The following is an 18,171-nucleotide window of genomic DNA, read 5'->3' as shown; positions in this document are numbered from 1 at the left end:
TATGTGCGTGGCTCTTGTTCCCTCTTGTTTTTTTTTTTTTTTTGCGTTGTGCACCTTCGGTGTCGAAGATACTATGGGTGTACGTAACTACACCATGTATTGACGTGCCTAAAGTTCCTTTCATGCCAACTGACACTTTCACAACCACACAATATATCCTCCTTTCCGATGGAACCCTGCTTTTACGCTAGCGCAATGAATCACTTTCTCTCCACATTAATTAAGCCTTTCTTTGAGCAGCCCACGCACGTCGCGTTGTCCGCGAGGCGAAACTAAACCGCAGCCAAAACGCGTCTTGCCCCCTCCAAAACAAATGGTCCTAATGAAATAACGATTTCCAGTTTCCTGAATGCCGTTTCGGGTATCGTGCATTAAAAACGAAAAAAAAAGAGAAATGGCCCCTTCGTACCCCATCTCGAGTACCGCATTCACTTCAAACGCAGAACACTCCTCTCGTTTCCTCCAACTTGTGAGAGAAAGAAAGCACGGGCGGAAGAGTCGGGCGCCATTAAGACCCTCCTCCAATGAGCGCGATCGTGCAAGGCGGGGTGGGGGAGGTGCAGGAAAGAAGCCGCGTGGGCAACTAATGACCTCTCTCAACAACGGCTTGCGATGTATTTGACTTATATCCTTGGGTTTATTTCGCTCCTCTTCTGTCTATCCCGCCGATTTTGTATCTCGCTTTATTCCGCGCCCTGCGCTTTATTGTTTCGTGACTTTCCGGTGTGTAGGGTTTGAGACTTTCCCCGCTTCGCTGCTCTCAACGGCGGTCCTAGATTTTTGGTACATTGCTGCTCACGTCGCGTTCGCGCTTTTGCGATCGTTAATAAAATAAAGGAAAAGAAAGCACTTAGCAGCGCAGGACTGTGAAGGAGAAGGCAGATAATGTGATGGAGCACGAAATGCTCTACTGCAATACAAAAAAAAAAGGGAGACAAATTTGCAATGAAAGGGGATGTTATTGCCGTTCCAACGCCTCCCCCTTTTGAAAAGCCAGGAGCGCTTGGTGCTCGGTGTGGAACTTGTGCCCGCCTTGAGGGACACATTCCGCGAGGGCAGGCCGTTTTATTGTCGTCGTCCTGTGGACCAAGCGTGGATGGCAACTTTAAGTGGTAGGGAATGGAGCTGAAGGTAGAGACCCCTGAAGACGTAGTTGGTTCCGGGAACGGCGTAGGAGCCGAATGCGTGTGTTACAAAGATCGTTAACGGGAAGGGACGCGAGTTCTTTGCATTTCTGAACCATTAAAGACGCGTGCGAAATTTGTGTGCTTCTCATGTGTTTATTTTTCAGAAGAGCAAGGTTCCGGGCTAGTTGGTAATGCATTTAAAGGAAGAAACAGCGCAGCGAAACACGGACACACGAAGAAATGACACACACACTAGCGCTGACTCACAACTGAAAGTTTATTCTGGTGGAAAGACCCTTAAATAGAAAACATGAGGGGGTGGGTAACAGGGCTGCTCAGCGATAACCGGCAATCAGTGTGGTCGCGTCACAAGATGACGCAAAAACACATCAGGGAACAAAACAGCGATAAACCCTGTGGACCGGTGGGTAACAGGGGTTATCGCTGAGCAGCCCTGTTACCCACCCCCTCATATTTTCTATTTAAGGGTCTTTCCACCAGAATAAACTTTCAGTTGTGAGTCAGCGCTCGTGTGTGTGTCATTTCTTCGTGTGTCCGTGTTTCGTCGTGCTGTTTCTTCCTTTAAATGTTTATTTTTATTTAATTTTTGTTTTTGAATGAGTGAAGAGCGTTTTCAGATTGCTTTCATTTACAGTCAGTAGGTTTTCTTCGGCCTGCGTATGAACACAAAGAGAAGGTCTTGGCACCAAGCGTTGTCTTTCTTCCAACGAAATAGAAAGGAGAAGCACAGCGAGGCGAATGAAAGCATAAAGTACTCAATTTGTGTACCTCTGGCTAAATAGACCAGAGCGACACAAACTAGCCCAGAATATGAGTCCAATCAACACCACAGCACCAACCCATCACAGCAGGGTGAAACAAACAGGGCTTTCATTTTTTCTCGAATTATCGGACTCAAAAAACGTGTGCATCCGCCAAGTGATGCTTGACGTTGTTCGAAGAGCATTCATCATTCGAGCACCGGAGGAAACCAGAGTTTCCACGTCAAGTGATCAATACGTCCACATAGGAGTGCTTTTCACTTGTAGCAAGCCGTAAAAAGCCTCGTTCAGTTTGCGTGGCTAGTGTTCCGGATCGACAAATTCTTGGAATCTAGAACTCGCTCTGGCTCGGCAAATTCCGCAAACTGGAAGCTCTTTCTCTGGAAAAAAACACTGCACAGTTCTCAGAAACAACGAAAACTTGTTTTTTTTTCCCGTCTATTACACCCGACAAGCTCAGTCTTCTAACTATGAATCGTATCGACATATTTGTCTTCATGAGAAAGACGCCATGATTCGTGAAATAAACGCACCTAGTTAAGCACGCGGAGTATACTGAATAACAAATCGCGACGCCAACCGGCTCGTAAGGAGCAAATATGAGAGGATAGAAATTCCATTCCAGAAGAACATACTTGCCGCCTAAATAAATGTGCGCATCATTCGTTCGGTTAAGAAGAATGAAGGAGCCGGAGAATAAAGGTGATTCGGTTTAAGCGGGGCAAAACAAAATGATGTTGAAGAACATAAGCCTAGCTCGGCAACAAAGCCATCGCCTTTTCCGCGCATAAATGGAGCGCATAAATGTTTCCCAATGAAGGCCGAGGAAAAAAAAAAACAACAACGACAGAGGGAAGCGAGGACCGGTGAAGGGAAGGTGAAGTGGCGTTATGGGGGGAAAATGATGACAGCGGCTGCGGAGCCGGCCGGCGCCGCCAGGTGTGCGATACTGTTTCGGGGCTTTTATCATTTTAAATTGCAGTCGGAGAGAATGAAAGAAGGTGAGAAGGAGAACCCACTCTCCGTTTTCTCCCAACGGACCGTAATGGCCGAGCGCCGGCTCGAGACTCGGGAATCTCGTGGACGCACGCAGGGAATCCGGGAGTGCGACGGAGCAAAACAAATGGAACGAAGAAAATGGGAGAAAGAGTGAGAGAGATAGAGAAAAAAAAAGGAAAGAAGTAGCACTGTGGTAACAAGCTGAAAGGGTTCGTTCCTTCATGAATACTCCGTGGAAAGACGCTTTGGCGTCATGAGCGAAGAATTGAATTTCGTGCTCATCCATTTGCACGAGGCTAACGCGAACTTACTAGAAAGGTGCCAAGGACAAGGTAAAAGGAAATCAGTTTTGCACGCAGGCTTTTGGAGCCTAAAGGTAATAAAGTGAGAAAACAGAGTGGACGCCGAAATACTGCAGTAAGAGAGGAAACACAGACAGCATATTAAGGGAATGGAAGAGGAACGCTGTTGAGGCTTATATGCAAAAACAGGGCTAAATTTGTAATGGGCCTGCTGGTAAGGCATGTTGAAGAGAATCTTCCCCAGGCAAAAAAAGACGTACACACAAGGTAGAACCGCACAAGACAAGGGTTGGACTAACAAATGAAAATTGTTATTCAACACATAACGCTCAGAACACAGACACCCATGCGCCAAGCGAGGACAGGTAAACTACACAAAGTCACTCAAGAAATCAAATTCCTTAAATGTGAGAGCTAGAGAAGGGGAACTAATACAAGCATCGCCATGTTTAGCTATCTTGAAGGCCTCAAAGATTTCGCGAGCCTTTGCTGTTTTTGCATGGCCTACAGTAGAAACATCCACAAAGCGTGGGGAACATTTCATGGGTGTAGACATCTGCTAGATTGCCATGCAAGATTGCAGCTTTCTCTGGCGCAAATTCTTGTTCGGTGCTTAGGCAACAAAAATTGCATTGCCGGAGAAATTGTCGAAGAATAAATAAGCCGTTGCTTCTCTCATCCCGGCCTCATACTGGCTGACGCGACAAACTGCTTCCTTAGAGACGTTGCAAACGGAATATTTATTAAATATGAACCTCTAGAGTGCAGGAACAGTAAACATTGTTCCCGACAGAAGCATCAAAGAGGCATGAAAGCTTCTTTATTCCCACCTGTCCCGCTTAACACATGACATCACATTAAGTGTTCCCCATGAGCACAGGACAGGCAAGACGAGCGCGCTAAAATTCACGCCAACAATAGCTCAACTTCAAGCAAAGTTTCCGTCCGTGAGAGCAGAAAAAAAATTCAGCCTGCCTTCCGAATTCATTAGCGACTTAACGCTTCTCCCATGGAATAATTTCCTCACGCCTCCCACAGCCGGCCCATTAGAGCCAGCTTACCAAATACCCCGCCGCCACACAGGGGTCCGTCATCCACAGACCCACCGCGGAGCTTCCTCTCACGAGCTTAGCGTGAAAGCTCCAAATGAACTCCACTCGGAAACGTATAAAGGGCCGGCGATGACGGCCGCCCCGCAAATGAACCGCATGCCTCCATCTTCCAATTCCAGGCACGCCAACAACCTCGCGCGCCATCCGACCTTTTTTATTCCAGGTTCCATCTCTTCCCCCTTCCCCGCACACCTACGTACTCCTCGCCTTCCAGAGCCCAGCGAAGCTCAGCGTTCGCAAATCTCATTTCCGAAAGGCCCTGGCTTTCGGTAATTTGATTGGCGACTACAGCTCTTGTCACCGCTGCTGTTCGCTACCACGCAGGCCCTTAGAGCTGAAAGCGAAAGGCGCAAAGGCGCTCAAAGGCGCACACGGACCTGCCTCACTGAAGAGCAGCGTAGGGAAAAAGAGACGCCTTCATACGCTTTTTTGTTTTGCTTCGAGAAACGCTGAGTTTGTTTGCAGTGGCGGTAATTTGTGTTCGTATCGCTTGTTTGGTGTTTTTGCTTGGCGCGGATTATTGATTCAGAAGTGGCCCGCTGAGAGTTTCGAGGGCCCTTGGCACTCATTAACTGGGGCGAAGTGGGTGCGAGAAAGTGTGCGTTATGGGATTTATTCTCGAAGTAGGCTTAGAGCCAGGAAATAAATAAGTGTATAAAAGAAAGGGCACTGGAATTACATGAACGTTGTTTAGGAAGGTTTAATTTGATCTGGATTGCGCGAAAACTAGAAAAATGCGATAAGACATCGTAACCGAACGTTGTTAAAGGAGAACAAGTGCTGATACACACGCGTGAGAATTTTGCCAAGCTTGCTGGTGCAGCAAAGAGCTTAGTTTTCAGGCAAGGACAATACGTAAAGCTTAAAGAGAATGAACACACGACGGCGCATCTCCAATGGAATCACAAGTGGTTCCGGTATCAATTTAATTTTAAATGCGACGTTTACCCAAGTGCGCGCATTTGTATATAGAAGAAATCTCTCATAACTTTGTAATACTTGGGGCCAGAACAGAACCTGCAAAAAAATATTATTTGAAATATATTTGTTGCGAAAAAAAAACAATACCCTCTTTGTCAAGGAATAGAAGGTTTTTTTCCCGTAGAGATTTCTTGTTTCGCAGTTTCGGATTTATACAAAAAGTACGAAAAGGAAACAGAAGCAAAACACAGCATATCAGTTTATCTCATCATGGCGGTGATCGAAATGGGAAACCAGTATATGTGTTACTACTTTCGCTCAGTATTCTTTTTAGGCATGTATAGATATCAGATGATATATATAATTCATGCTTGCCTGCATTGCAAATACTCTAAAGGTGTGTGCTGCTGTCTGTATAAGACAGCCAAGTCCTAGTCAGGCCAGCCAAGTTTTGACTTGGCTTCCCGTTTCTTTTTTAAAGAAATAAACACCAAGGTCAAGTTCAAGCTAGTACAATGATAAGCGTGTTCTCCATACAGCAGTTTTAGCTCGTTTATGGCTTCAAGAATTCTATGTAAAAAGGCATTCTGAATAGGCCTGAAAATTAACGTGTAAAGAGCAGCGTTTTAAAGGGAAGGTAACCATTTAACAACTGTGGCTTACACCCCGCCTGCGGCAAACAAGTGCTGTGTCACTTGACCGGCAAACAGTGTCACCTGATCCCTTGACCAGACCGGAAAAAATCTGCACAAAAAGCAAAAAGGTTTGAATTAGCTGAAAATCAAACACTCCGCTCCTACTGTGTTTTTTCATGAAACGAAATTTGCGAGTGGGTTCTGTAATTATGACTAACTGTTAAAAAGTGCCGAAATATATCCATGGCATGCACGTGTGACCTATTTTTTCTCTTCATTACTTAGAAACGCTTTCGGACAAAAGGAAAAAAATGGATTCCTTTCAACAGAGGCAAAAAAATTGGAAAACAAATGATCTCGTTTACGGGAGCGCAACGACAGGTTCTACAAATGAAACTGATTAACGGTACTACCGTTTCTTTTGAGCAAGCGAGAGTGAATTTTGTTTCTTACTAGTTTAATTAATCAGCTTAAATATTTATTAAACCATGAGCCATGAACAGGATGCAGAAAGCTTTAGCTATTAATATGTAGAACGAGAAAAGGAACTGCTAAAGGCAGCTTCAGTGCGCCAGCACTAAAACTCCTAATCTCAGATTTCACCAATGCTTGTTTGTCCGATGCGTGTGACAGGGGACCCACAGTCCGCGGTAGCAGGCAGTGTTGTGGCCAGCCTGCCAGCATGTTTTATGACCAAATATACGAAACACTTTCTGGCAAAACACTCTATGGCTGCGAGCAGGATTCGAACTCGTGGCGGCACGAACAGATCAAATTCGCTGGCCACTGCGTTCTACAACTACGCCTTCGCTGCATTAAAACATCCCACGTTGTTGTTGGGCTCAAGTGGCGTTGCAGCAATTCACGTGTTTAATTGCCAGTCTTTCGCGCTCTGCTTTGGATGTCGTCGTCTTCGTCAACTTACATCCGTGCGCAGTGGATCCAGAACACACCGCTATCGCCTTGCCGTCTTAAACCGAGCCTCGAAGCGAAACCGAAGTGAAAACAGAAGCGCGAGCGCACCTAATTCGCATTTCGCCTTACCACGCTAACTCGTCCGTGAGTTTTTTTTCGTGACGCTTCTCTTTAATATTTTTTGAGGTGGGCAGGGAGAATGAGGGCGAGGATGACAGGAAGGCGGAAAGGGAGGTCAAGAGGAAGAAGTGCGTTTTGCCGTTGGACCCCTGAGTGGAGTTAAAAATGTGAGCTACAGGGATGCGTATTTTTAACGTCTCGCACCTTTAAAACATCTCAGATAGTCTGTAGTAGTGTCGCGGCCTCAAAATCACGCATTCCCAAAAACCTTGTTGGGGATATATCCTTATCCTGTGTAGCCTGTGCAGCATATGTGTAGTACATTTAACGCTGAGTATAAGCAATATCACGCACATTTGAATGTATCAATAAATTTATCTCTTTTCCGGGCAATTCCATGGGCAAATACTTCACTCCCAATCAGCGGTACTCCCAATACACCTGAATGCTGCCTTGGACAGTGGTGTTCTCCTCTTAGCATTTTCGTCTTACAGGCAGAGCACGCATTACAAAGAGAGAGGAAGTGTTGCTGGCAATAATTGTTCCGGTCCCTGCATTGTCAGCGTGAACAATAGGAACTAGGCATGATAGAAGTAGAAATACTTGCCGATTTTCGAAAAATATTCAAATCACTGAATATTACTGCGCTCTTCCGGTAAAAAAAAAGCCATTAATGATTGTCTAAAGAAAAAGTACCTACGGCTGCACACAAAGAATCCATTTGCTGACGATAGTGTTTCACAGGTGCGTGGTGTATGAGGCAGCGCACGTTGTGTGTGTGTGTGTGCGTGCGCGCGCGCGTGTGTGTGTTTGTGTGTGCGTGTGTGTGTTTGCGTGCGTGTGCGTGTGTGTTTGCGTGCGCGCGCGTGTGTGTGTTTGTGTGTGCGTGTTTGCGTGCGTGTGCGTGTGTGCGTGCGTGTGCGCGTGTCTGTGTGTGTGTGTGCGTGCGTGTGCGTGTGTGTGTGCGCGCGCGCGTGTGTGTGTGTGTGTGTGTGTGTGTGTGTGTGTGTGTGTGTGTGTGTGTGTGTGTGTGTGTGTGTGTGTGTGTGTGTGTGTGTGTGTGTGTGTGTGTGTATTCGCAACATGACAATATGTGAATCAGCTCTTGCGAAGGAGCGAAGTCAGCCTGAAAACAAACCCACCAAGCTCACCACGTCATCAGTCGCCACTGCACTAGATCATAGCGTAAGCAAACGTGTGTACAGTCAGCACAGTGTGTCTTGAACCGCGAAAAATAAACTGAAACAGGAAGCAAAAACAACAAGGTTTTATTTGAAGAAGAAAGAATATTAACGCCGTTGATATTGATTTCAGTGATGCCAAGCTACGTGCGTCAAGCGGTTAATGGACGTTCCTTGGGTTTTTCCTTTAGCGGTTGATAATTTCAAGCTTAAGTTTTGATGTGGCGGATATGTTGTTCGCGTTTCTTGTGGAGCTAATAGCGCGTAAACCTAGAAGATATCAGATGAAGACAGTGAGAGAGGGTGAGATTGGAATAAAAGCATGAAGAGTGCCTTAGTACACTTTGCACATTTACCACGACGAATCGTTAAGTTATTTGCGCATGAAAGCTTTTCTGCCTGCGGTATCGAATGAAGCCACAAAGTCCGGAATAAGTTTTTTTGAAACCTTTTTCACTCTGAAATTATATTTTTTATTGATTGCGAATTTTTCTGTTGCTCCAAACAATCAGCTCTTTCCATGTTGTCAACGAAAAATTCCGCACTTGGAGTATTTTTTTTTTTTTCATCTTTGTGGTGTCGAACGGCCTTAACTTTTTTCGCTCAGTTTTCTCTTGTTGTTATGCGTTTCAAACTGGAGTCCCCACTAGTACGCTTCTTAAACTGTCTTCTTACTGCGAGAACAATTGAAAAAGACTTTACAGATGTGTGAGCCTCAACGATAAAAAAATAGCGATTCTCATTCCGATACAGGCACTTTACGTGCTTTCTTTTCACAACTAGGCGACTAAGGTTAGCGAGATAAGGGTAAGGTAACTTTCTTGATCAAGATTCAGCTTCACGTTAACAAAAAAAGGTTCTGTTAGGTTGAAAATTCAAAGGAAAGGGAATAAATTTCGAGCACAAGGCTCACGTGAAGGCGAAAAACGCACAGACAGCTAATAGTAGTCAAGAAAATACAAGAACGGAAAACGATCGCCAAAAATTCGGGCTACCTACTCAACTTAAAATCACTGAAGCGTTTTGACATATTTATTTTCGTTCCGCCGTTGAACACGTATTATTATTATTTTTTTTTTTGCCGTGCGGACATATCAAAGCGCAGTGACGGTGAAACCAATACCACCTACAAAGAACAAACTTCTGGAACTTCAGACTCTCTTCACCACTATTTCACAACGGCCGCACGTAGTCTCGTAGAACTAGGTTCAAAGCCAGGTTAACCTCAGCTTGTTCAGAATTTCTACGCGCTCATCCGTCTATGCCAGTCATGCGAGGAGGCGCCGAACTCAGAGAAACCTGGTATCCGGCATCTTCAATTTCTGCTCTTTTCAATAACCGATTACGCCCGGCCCCTTCCAAGTCATCTTTTTCTCTCTACTTTTTTTTTTCCCCCGGTGGTCCACGCACAAGCGAGATCAAAAGGCGACCGCTTGTCCCCTGCAACGAAGAGAAAGCCGCTTCGACCACGGCTCTGCCGCGGTGGCCAGCAATGCCAGTGGCATCAGCATTAACAACAGCACAAGCGACCCGGGCTCGGATTCGCGGCGAACGGCTCGCTTTGTGGGTCGGAAGAGGGAGAGGAGAAGAACGAGTGAAACGCGGCGAAAATTCTCCCCGAACAGAGCGGGTTAAACGAAAATCGATGCGGCCCCACAAAACAGGCCGCAAAAAGATGAGCACGCGGGAGGAATGAAAGGACGAAACCGAGGAATGAGTGGATGAAAACGTAAAAAAGATAATATGAAGGAAAAGGAAAAAGATACAGAACAAAAAAGAAAATAAGAGGGTTCACCGGGAAGTCTGTACGAACAGCGTGGACGTCGAATACACTGTGGGCTGCGGGTTCCTTTTTTCGATTATTGCGCGCGTGTTTATTGGGTGCTTTCGCTCGCACGCTTTGTACTCGCGTCGCTGGGATAACGGCGATACGGCGGGGGCCCCTGCTCGGTTGGGCGGCAGGGATGGCGCCGTGCCTGATCCCTCAGCTCTTTCCTCCGCGTGGTCCTCGTGCTCCTTCCTCCGGCTTGATTAGCTGGTTCCCCGCAAAAACTTGCCATGGCCACCGCAGCCTTCAGGCGCCCGGACACTGGTAGCAAAAGCAGCAAGATGAAATAAAAGTAAACTGTGGAAGATTGAAAAGTTTGGCCATATCGCTTTGCTGCATTTCGTTGAGTGAGTGAGTGAGTGAGTGAGTGAGTGAGTGAGTGAGTGAGTGAGTGAGTGAGTGAGTGAGTGAGTGAGTGAGTGAGAGTGCGAGTGAGTGAGTGAGTGAGTGAGTGAGTGAGTGAGTGAGTGAGTGCGTGAGAGTGCGAGTGAGTGAGTGAGTGAGAGTGCGAGTGAGTGAGTGAGTGAGAGTGCGAGTGAGTGAGTGAGTGAGCGAGTGAGAGTGCGAGTGAGTGAGTGAGTGAGTGAGAGTGCGAGTGAGTGAGTGAGTGAGTGAGTGAGTGAGTGAGTGAGTGAGTGAGTGAGTGAGTGAGTGAGTGAGTGAGTGAGTGAGTGAGTGAGTGAGTGGCCGACCAACCGACCGAGCGACCAATTGAGTGTGGGCATGTTCTGCTTTAGCATGCCTCCTACCTCCCTATGCGTGGCCTGAGGTGTCCATTTTTATTTGCTTTATATGCGAAGCCGGTATCTAGTGTGCTTTGTTCTAGTTTAGCCTAACATGCTTGCTCTTGAGGCCAAAAAGATTGTTGCCTTCTGACTACCAAGCAAAACTTAAAGGCCACAAAAATCCTAATCAAATAGTTATTTACGCGGTTTTACAAGTAAACAAGATACTTGTGACTCGGACATGAATGGAAAAGGTGCAAGGACATTTTTGTCAGGTCTGCATTAAAAGAGTAGGAAAGGAAGTTTTTGCGAGCGACTGGTGCGGAACTTCAACGCTAGAGATGACGAAAGGTTTCTGCGAGTCAGCCGAGATAAGACACCTTGGCTTCGGACAATGTAGTAAGAGAGCTACGACTTCGGCAAAATATAATCCGCGTAGACGCTTTTATTTTTATAGAAGATGACAAAAGAGAAAGAAATTATTATTCAACAACCGCTATTTTTTTGCACAAGTTCGCGTAAGTAAATGTCATAATGTACTACAGACCGTGAACGTAACTTGAACATAAAAGCGATTTGAAACTTTTTTCAGTGAACAGTGCTGAGAAAAAAAAACGTGCGCGAAGTTCATATCATTATCTTTTCATGTTCACAACCACGCTGACTTCTAAAAAATGTCTCCTTGCTGCAAATAAGAAATTAGGTCACCTTTTGGGTTCCTTTCAATTGAGCGATTTGTCGTGCAAACAAGAACTTATGAGTCTCTCATATCATCTTGCATGAAAACAAGGCTTTTTCGTATCGCTTAACAACGCTACAAGTGAATCGAACTTGGTGGTTTTCGCCACGTCCTTACACGCGTCACTGGTAGAAACACAAAATACGCAACTCGTGCGACAAGCAGACATTTCCTGAGAACGTAGACGGCAATCTCGACCATAATTCTTTGTTATGTCCGAAAAGTTTTTCAATGTTTTCTATCTCCGACGAAAATTTGACTTAGGCTTAAGGGGCTCAACACTGAAGCGAGCGTCTATAAAGTTTTTTTTTTTTTAGAATAGAACTGATTTACGATGCACTTTTATAATACCTTTCAAACAAGCATCGCCTTCAAACAGCATCTATCGTGCGTCCTAACGCCCGAACGCGTTCTTGTTATGACCTTTGTGAAAATAAAGTATAGATTGACTTCACCGCGGGTCTGAGAAATAATGACGCCCTTGCATCATTCGCAATTTTAGGTCTGTTTTTCTTCTCCATACTTTTTCCCGCGACTGGCTCCAACGGAGCTTACAAGCAAATAGGGACAATAAGAGTGAAGTGAATACGGAGACAACCGGCTTTCACGTTCCAGTGCCGTCGTCATACTAGAAGCAACTTAATAATCTCCACGCCCGTAGCAACGACTTTTCTCGTAATCTTCTTGCGCAGACAGCAGAATTCTGCCTGAAAGAAAAAGAAAGCCTTTCGAGACACTGGGATTTCTCACCATCCAGGCACGCAGCACGTGACACCGGGAGCCTCTATAATGAGAGAACCTCGAACCCAGTATTCAAGTCTGGTTTTCAATTTTACTTTGCAATTTTTTTCGTCCGCAACACTTTGAACTTGCGTGCTCTGCGTCCCTGCCTGCTTTCCTACCTACCGCGCGAAAGACGCGTTAGGCCTAACGCGGTGACAAAAAAAAAAATAAAATGGGAATAAAGGGATAAAAAAAACAACCGCTGCTCGGTTTCGGAATTCGCTGTGTGGTCACCGTCAGAGCCATGCGGGCGTACAAACGTGTCGCAGTCAGCCACGTCGTCGGTGCGAGTACCGCCGGAAAGGAAGCCAACCGTGCTGCTCCGAGGCAGGAGGAAAAAGAAAGGAGGAGGAGGAAAAAAAAGAGAGAGAGACGACGTAAGAAGAAAACGTAACGAGCCGGGCGAAGCAACCCAGGCACATTCGAAGCCACACGGGAAGAAACCCTTCTCCGCGGAAACACGTAATCCTGGAGGCAACGTGTAGGCAAGAAAGGCGAAAATTCGAGGGGCAGGGGAAGGGGGGTCGCGGGCTTAGAGAGGTACGTATCTTCTCCAGTTCCAAGCCTGGCTGGTTTTCATCTTGTCTTCGACTTGCTTTGTTTTATGTCGAACCGGAATTTCGTTCCTCCCCACAGAATGCCTCCTACCACTTTATATTCTTTTCCTCTCCCCTTCTTTCTCTCTCTCTCTCTTTCTCTCCCGAGCATTTCGACACAAGGCGCGTCGCAGACGTGCATGCAAGTAGATTTGTGCGCGCGGATTTTCTCGCAGTAAGAAAGAAGACCGTCTGCTCGGCGGTTCTTGCTCGCTTTTTCTCTCTCGTTTTTTGTTGTTTTTTATGGTTTTTTTTCTTGCTTCGTCGGTTTCGGGGCTTGCTCAAGGAATCTAAAATGGCTACCGCTTTGTGCAAGGTGCCATGCGCAAACGTGACTCGGATCAGAATCGAAGCTCCCAATCCTCGCGGCGACGCCCACGCAATTAGACTGTCGGCGGCCGACTGTGAAACGAGGCGGCGCATGCATGGAAGGGGTTCGGCGAGTAGAGATAAGGAAACATACAAGGGGGAGATAAAAGCGTCTGTGCACGTCCAGACATCCCAGAGTAAAGCCTGCGAGAAAAATCGAGATGCTGAAGCTTGGAAAAGGGGCTTCTTTCGATTTTTATTTCCTGTGCTTGAGGTCTACTTTCAGCGAGTGGGTCTTTTTATTTTTATTTTTCGTACTTGAGTACTACTTCCAACTTGTGGATGAGAAGCATTTTCACTCTTCTACGGAACGTTTGTAATCGGAAGTTCGCTTTACTGCACTGTAAGAAGGTTGTCGATACTGGTAGGCCTGCTTTTCATGAATGTATTGCACGAGAAAAGCAATTGGCCAGTAGAACGAATTTACTCAAATATTCCCGTGGCGCAAGCATAGACGAATTATTCGAATGATGCCGTTGTAACATATATGTGTGTCGAGGTATCTTAGGCAACTCTTAAAATTGGACTGCCGCTTTTGTTAGAGTTATCTTTGAAATTCAAGTGATAGCATTCTCTTCTAGGGAATGTTAACACAACTTCAATCAGGCGAACTCATAGCCCGAAATCGCATACTAGCTGTGTGTCCCTTTGATGTGCCGCTTTCTTTGCGAAAATACCAAATTAGTGTGCTAAATATTATTAATAATGATCATCTCTTACTCCAAGCATCCCGGGTACAGTGAACAGAAGTGATTTCTAGCGGCAACTACAAACAGACATCGTCATCTGCACGTTACTGCTATGACAGTTTCCAAAGTGAAAACTGCATTCGTCGAGCACTGTTAGATGACACAGCTGCAAAAGAAAAAAAGTTTGAGTGCTTTCGACATATGCACAAAGCATTACTTTAACCCTCAACGATTCCGACATGTTCCCCTCGCATGAAGAATTTAGTATCGTAATGATAAATGAAAGTCGCACTCGAAATCACAGCCCGGAGCAAATAAACTGCATACAGTTCAAACGCTTCTTCTGAAAAGCTGACGTTCGCAACTCTATTAGGGCTTGTAAGAAGGCATACAAATTGCTGTGTGCCGGTGTTGCTTCCAGGCTGTAAAGGAACAAATGCCTCGTGCAAAGACATCGCGCAGCCCGCTTTCATTAAAGTAATGCGGGCTACAAAAAACAGTGTCATCCTTGCTTTTGGGACTCAGGGACACAGAGCAGTTGCTTCACAGTTCCGACAGCGTGATCGTACACAAGAACACAACGCGAAAGAAGTGCGTTAACATCGATGGCCATTGTAAGTCCGAAAGTTTCCTAATTCTGCGCGTTGTTCTCGCAATAAATGACAGCCACCAAGCGGGCTGAGAAAACACAGCTTCCCTCTTGCGCAACGTTCATTAGGGATAGCGTTGTGAAACTGTGCAACATATGATAAGCTCTTTGCGATGGTCGCAGTAAGCTTAATGGCGCAGACGCGTAGTGCCACGGAAAGAAACGGATGAAAACTGATACGGGGCGGTGGAGGGGGGGATGAATGCGTCCGAGTTGCCTTTTCTGCAACGACTGCGGGAGAGTATCGCGGCCGCCGTGGCGCGCGTTAAGCCTTATTAGAGGCCAAGTATTACGGGCTACGTAGCCACTACCCGAATGTTTCCAATGTGCTCCTTTTCGCTGTCGCTCAGCCAAACATAAATAAGCGAAAAGAACTTTGTTAGCGAAGCTCATTATGTAACTCTATAAATAGGAAATTTAATTTCAGCGTATTCTAACCAAGGAAATGGGGCAGTAAAGGAGGAACCGCTGTGAACAGTACCAAAGCCAAACGGGAATAACAAGGAGGATAACGCCGGCTACATTGACATCTGCAATATAGAGAGACTCAGCGCAGAATATCAAACAGCCTGAAATAACGTAAAAATAATGAACGCACTTTTTTCATAAGTTTCAAGCCTAGGTGTTTGCTTCTAGGCCAAGCCGTGTGCTTCGTTATGCACTACCAGCGTTCCAAGCATCTTGAAGGACAGAGGAACTGCGGTCGTATCTTTTCCGAAGGTTAGAACTTCGACGGATGCTAAAAGAGTCCGACTGCGTGACTTAAAAGGCAGCTCCCCTGGACTCTAAACTTTTGGTGAAGTCTGTACATACTGCTCACTGCATCCTGAAGCTTCCTAAAGGCACAGCTGCTGTTACTGTAGACAAGTTACGTTGAGCATGCGCAAATGAATGACATGACAGTGCGGAAGTACTATCCGCCATGAATGAGCCTACAAGTGCACTCTCAGCGCAGAATACGAGTGCAGAAGTGCGGCTTGCAGATTAAATCGCGTCTTTATGAACGATGAAAAACAGATGAAAAAAAAAAAAACACATGAGAAAGGTTAGCAAACATTAGAAGTAATCTAAAAGCCCCAAGAATGAATAAAAAGAAGAGGAAAGCCGGAGGCGCTATAACGGCTGCCAAATCCAGCAGACAGCGCAGACTATTTCCCGGACAATGCAAAAAAAAAAGAAAATCTCAAGCGAGCAATAGGAGGTGTGTGGTGAGTAAGCATATAGGCATCTCGATTTGTTCGTTCTTTCTCGTCCAAGAAGCGATGTCGCACACAGTACTCCACAAGCACTACGCGAGAGTTTGTAGGTATTCTGCGAGACGGCCCCCAAAAGATAAAAATAAGGACACACGGTAGAAGGACGACAGGAAGTAAGACGAGAAAAACACAACGCGAAAGCACACAAAAGACGACGGTATTGCCAGAGGCTGGCGGTCCATGATGGCGAGAAGGACAGGGAAACGGGAAAAACTTTCTCCGGGAACTGCCAGGCAGTAAACACGAGTGTGCAAGGATGTCCGCGAGGCTTCTGCTGCAGCTTCGAGATGTGCAAATAGAGGTGCCGGCGGTAGTAGGCCCGGCGGAGATAGAAAGACAATACGAAGATCGCCACGGCCGAGGAAAATGGCGGGCTCCCCCGGACGAATCCCGCGTTTCCCCGGAAAACGAAACGCGCCGCTCAAACCCGGGACACGCTTTTGATGCGGAACGTTCGTTCTTCAGGCACTATTCGCAGTCCTGGTGGCGCAGAGTGATTCTGCTGCGTGATGAAGAAAGAAATAACATAGACGGCTCTGCCATCACCAAACGCTACGGGCAATGAAGTTCCGATGAAGGCGGGCGAGGTTGGTAAAACGAAGGCCGCGAAATAAATGGGCGACTTTCGGAGTTGCAAGTGGAAAGAGGAGAAATATATGGCGGAAATTTTTGTTCCTGTCTAGTATGCTCTCGTGCCGTGTTTGTTTCATAAAATAGTTGAATTGCAGCCCAAATTATTACTGCGATAGCATTTAGAATGTAGTCTAACAAACGTTTACCGCGCTGCCGTGACGGAATTCCGTGATGACGTCATCACGGTCAGTTGCTGTCACCTGACCTTGATGACGCCATCAAGGTCAAGTGACAGCAACTGACCAATCAAAGAGCATCGCCAAATTTGAAACTTCCTCACTGGTCGATAGAGGTCACGCGACATTGTGACGTCATCAGAACCTGGTTATCGTGGAAAATGGCAACCTGTCCACCATTGCCAAATTCAATGCAGCTCTTGCTTGCCCGCTGTGGCGTTGAGGATGAGCCTTACGGGAGTTCGGGAACAGCTAACTCGGTCTCACAGGGCCGAATGGTGGGTGTGTTTGAAACAGCCACCAGCCAGTGCACGGGCCCATCACTTAACCTTTGTTACACTGCGCCACTTCGGGTATGATGACTCCCGCGATCTATGAATGTGATTGAGATGGTCTTGTTGTCATCAACACCGCGTGACGTCCAGTGGATTAATAATAGGACAACTCCAAATCTGGAAATGTCAGGACCCGTAAATTTTGGAAATTGGCCCACCACTAAAACTTCCTAGGGACCCTAAAAAATTTAGAAGGAGGCCCATCACAGAAAATAAGTTAAGGTGGATAATGGTTTATTAGGGTTTAACGTCCCAAAGCGACTCAGGCTATGAGGGACGCCGTAGTGAAGGGCTACGGAAATTTAGACCACCTGGGGTTCTTTAACGCGCACTGACATCACACAGTACACGGGCCTCCAGAATTTCTCCTCCATCAAAATTCCGCCGCCAGGGACGGGATCGAACCCGCGTCTTCCGGGATTAAGGTGGGTAACTGAGTTGAATTTTTATAATCGCGTATAATAACACAGTACAAGGCATTCGAACATTCTAGAGGGTGATGACTCATCCATACCATATAAAGGCAGTGAGGCGTGTTCCAATCGGAGTTTTGTTAGGACAATCAGAAGAACAATCAGAAACTCTCATTGTGGACTAAATGCTATCTCATTTTCTTGTTTAAAAATGTGAGTACAGAGGTCCCCAAAGGCTGCTCCTATAGCTCTCCAAATAATTATGTCCTGTGTCAGTTGTGGCCGCGCGAACTTCCTAATCTCATTCTCCCACCTAACTACCTAACTTTCTATCACCCACTGCAATGCTTGGCTTCTCCTGGAAGCTCCAGGAATTGCGACCCAATACCTCTCTGTAGCCTATGAGATGAGAAAACTTCACATAATACATTTGGCGATTCACTAGAAAAAATATATCTATTTCTCAGAATACTGTATATTATGACGCATTTTCTTCGTAATGTCGTCGGGAAGAATCTATCCACGGAACGAAAGATGCCCCAGCTTCAGTCGTCTCTTAGCGATGTTCTAGATTATTCCTCTTTCATTTTAAGGCGTGATGGCGGACTTTGTAATGACGAGGCTCGATAAATATCGCTCGATAACTCACGCAAATCGTGGTCCAGCAGGGGAAAGTTCAGTGTTAGCAAACGTAACAATTTTTATTAGTGGATTACGTAGAAATACTGGGCTTAACAAAGAAAAACTAGCGCTTCATACGTGGAGTTTTCAGGTGTGGATCTTCAGACGTGGAGAGTTTAGTCTGTGCAAACACCGCTGTCACAATTACTAACGTAAAGTTTAAAATGGATTCATTGCACCGCCGATTTTGTCGTGCGTTCTCATA

General features: G+C 46.0%; 1 protein-coding gene across 1 annotated transcript in view; it reads right to left on the bottom strand.

Moving 5' to 3' along the window:
- LOC149358280 (glutamate receptor ionotropic, kainate 3-like) overlaps window positions 1-18,171 on the bottom strand; it is a 387,223-nt gene that overhangs the window by 187,667 nt on the left and 181,385 nt on the right. The gene's annotated exons all lie outside the window — the stretch shown is intronic.

This window comes from Amblyomma mixtum, chromosome 2 (genome assembly GCF_055824585.1).
Source record: "Amblyomma mixtum isolate Tamu chromosome 2, ASM5582458v1, whole genome shotgun sequence".
Lineage (NCBI taxonomy): Eukaryota > Metazoa > Arthropoda > Arachnida > Ixodida > Ixodidae > Amblyomma > Amblyomma mixtum.
This window is presented reverse-complemented; position numbering and strand designations above follow the sequence as displayed.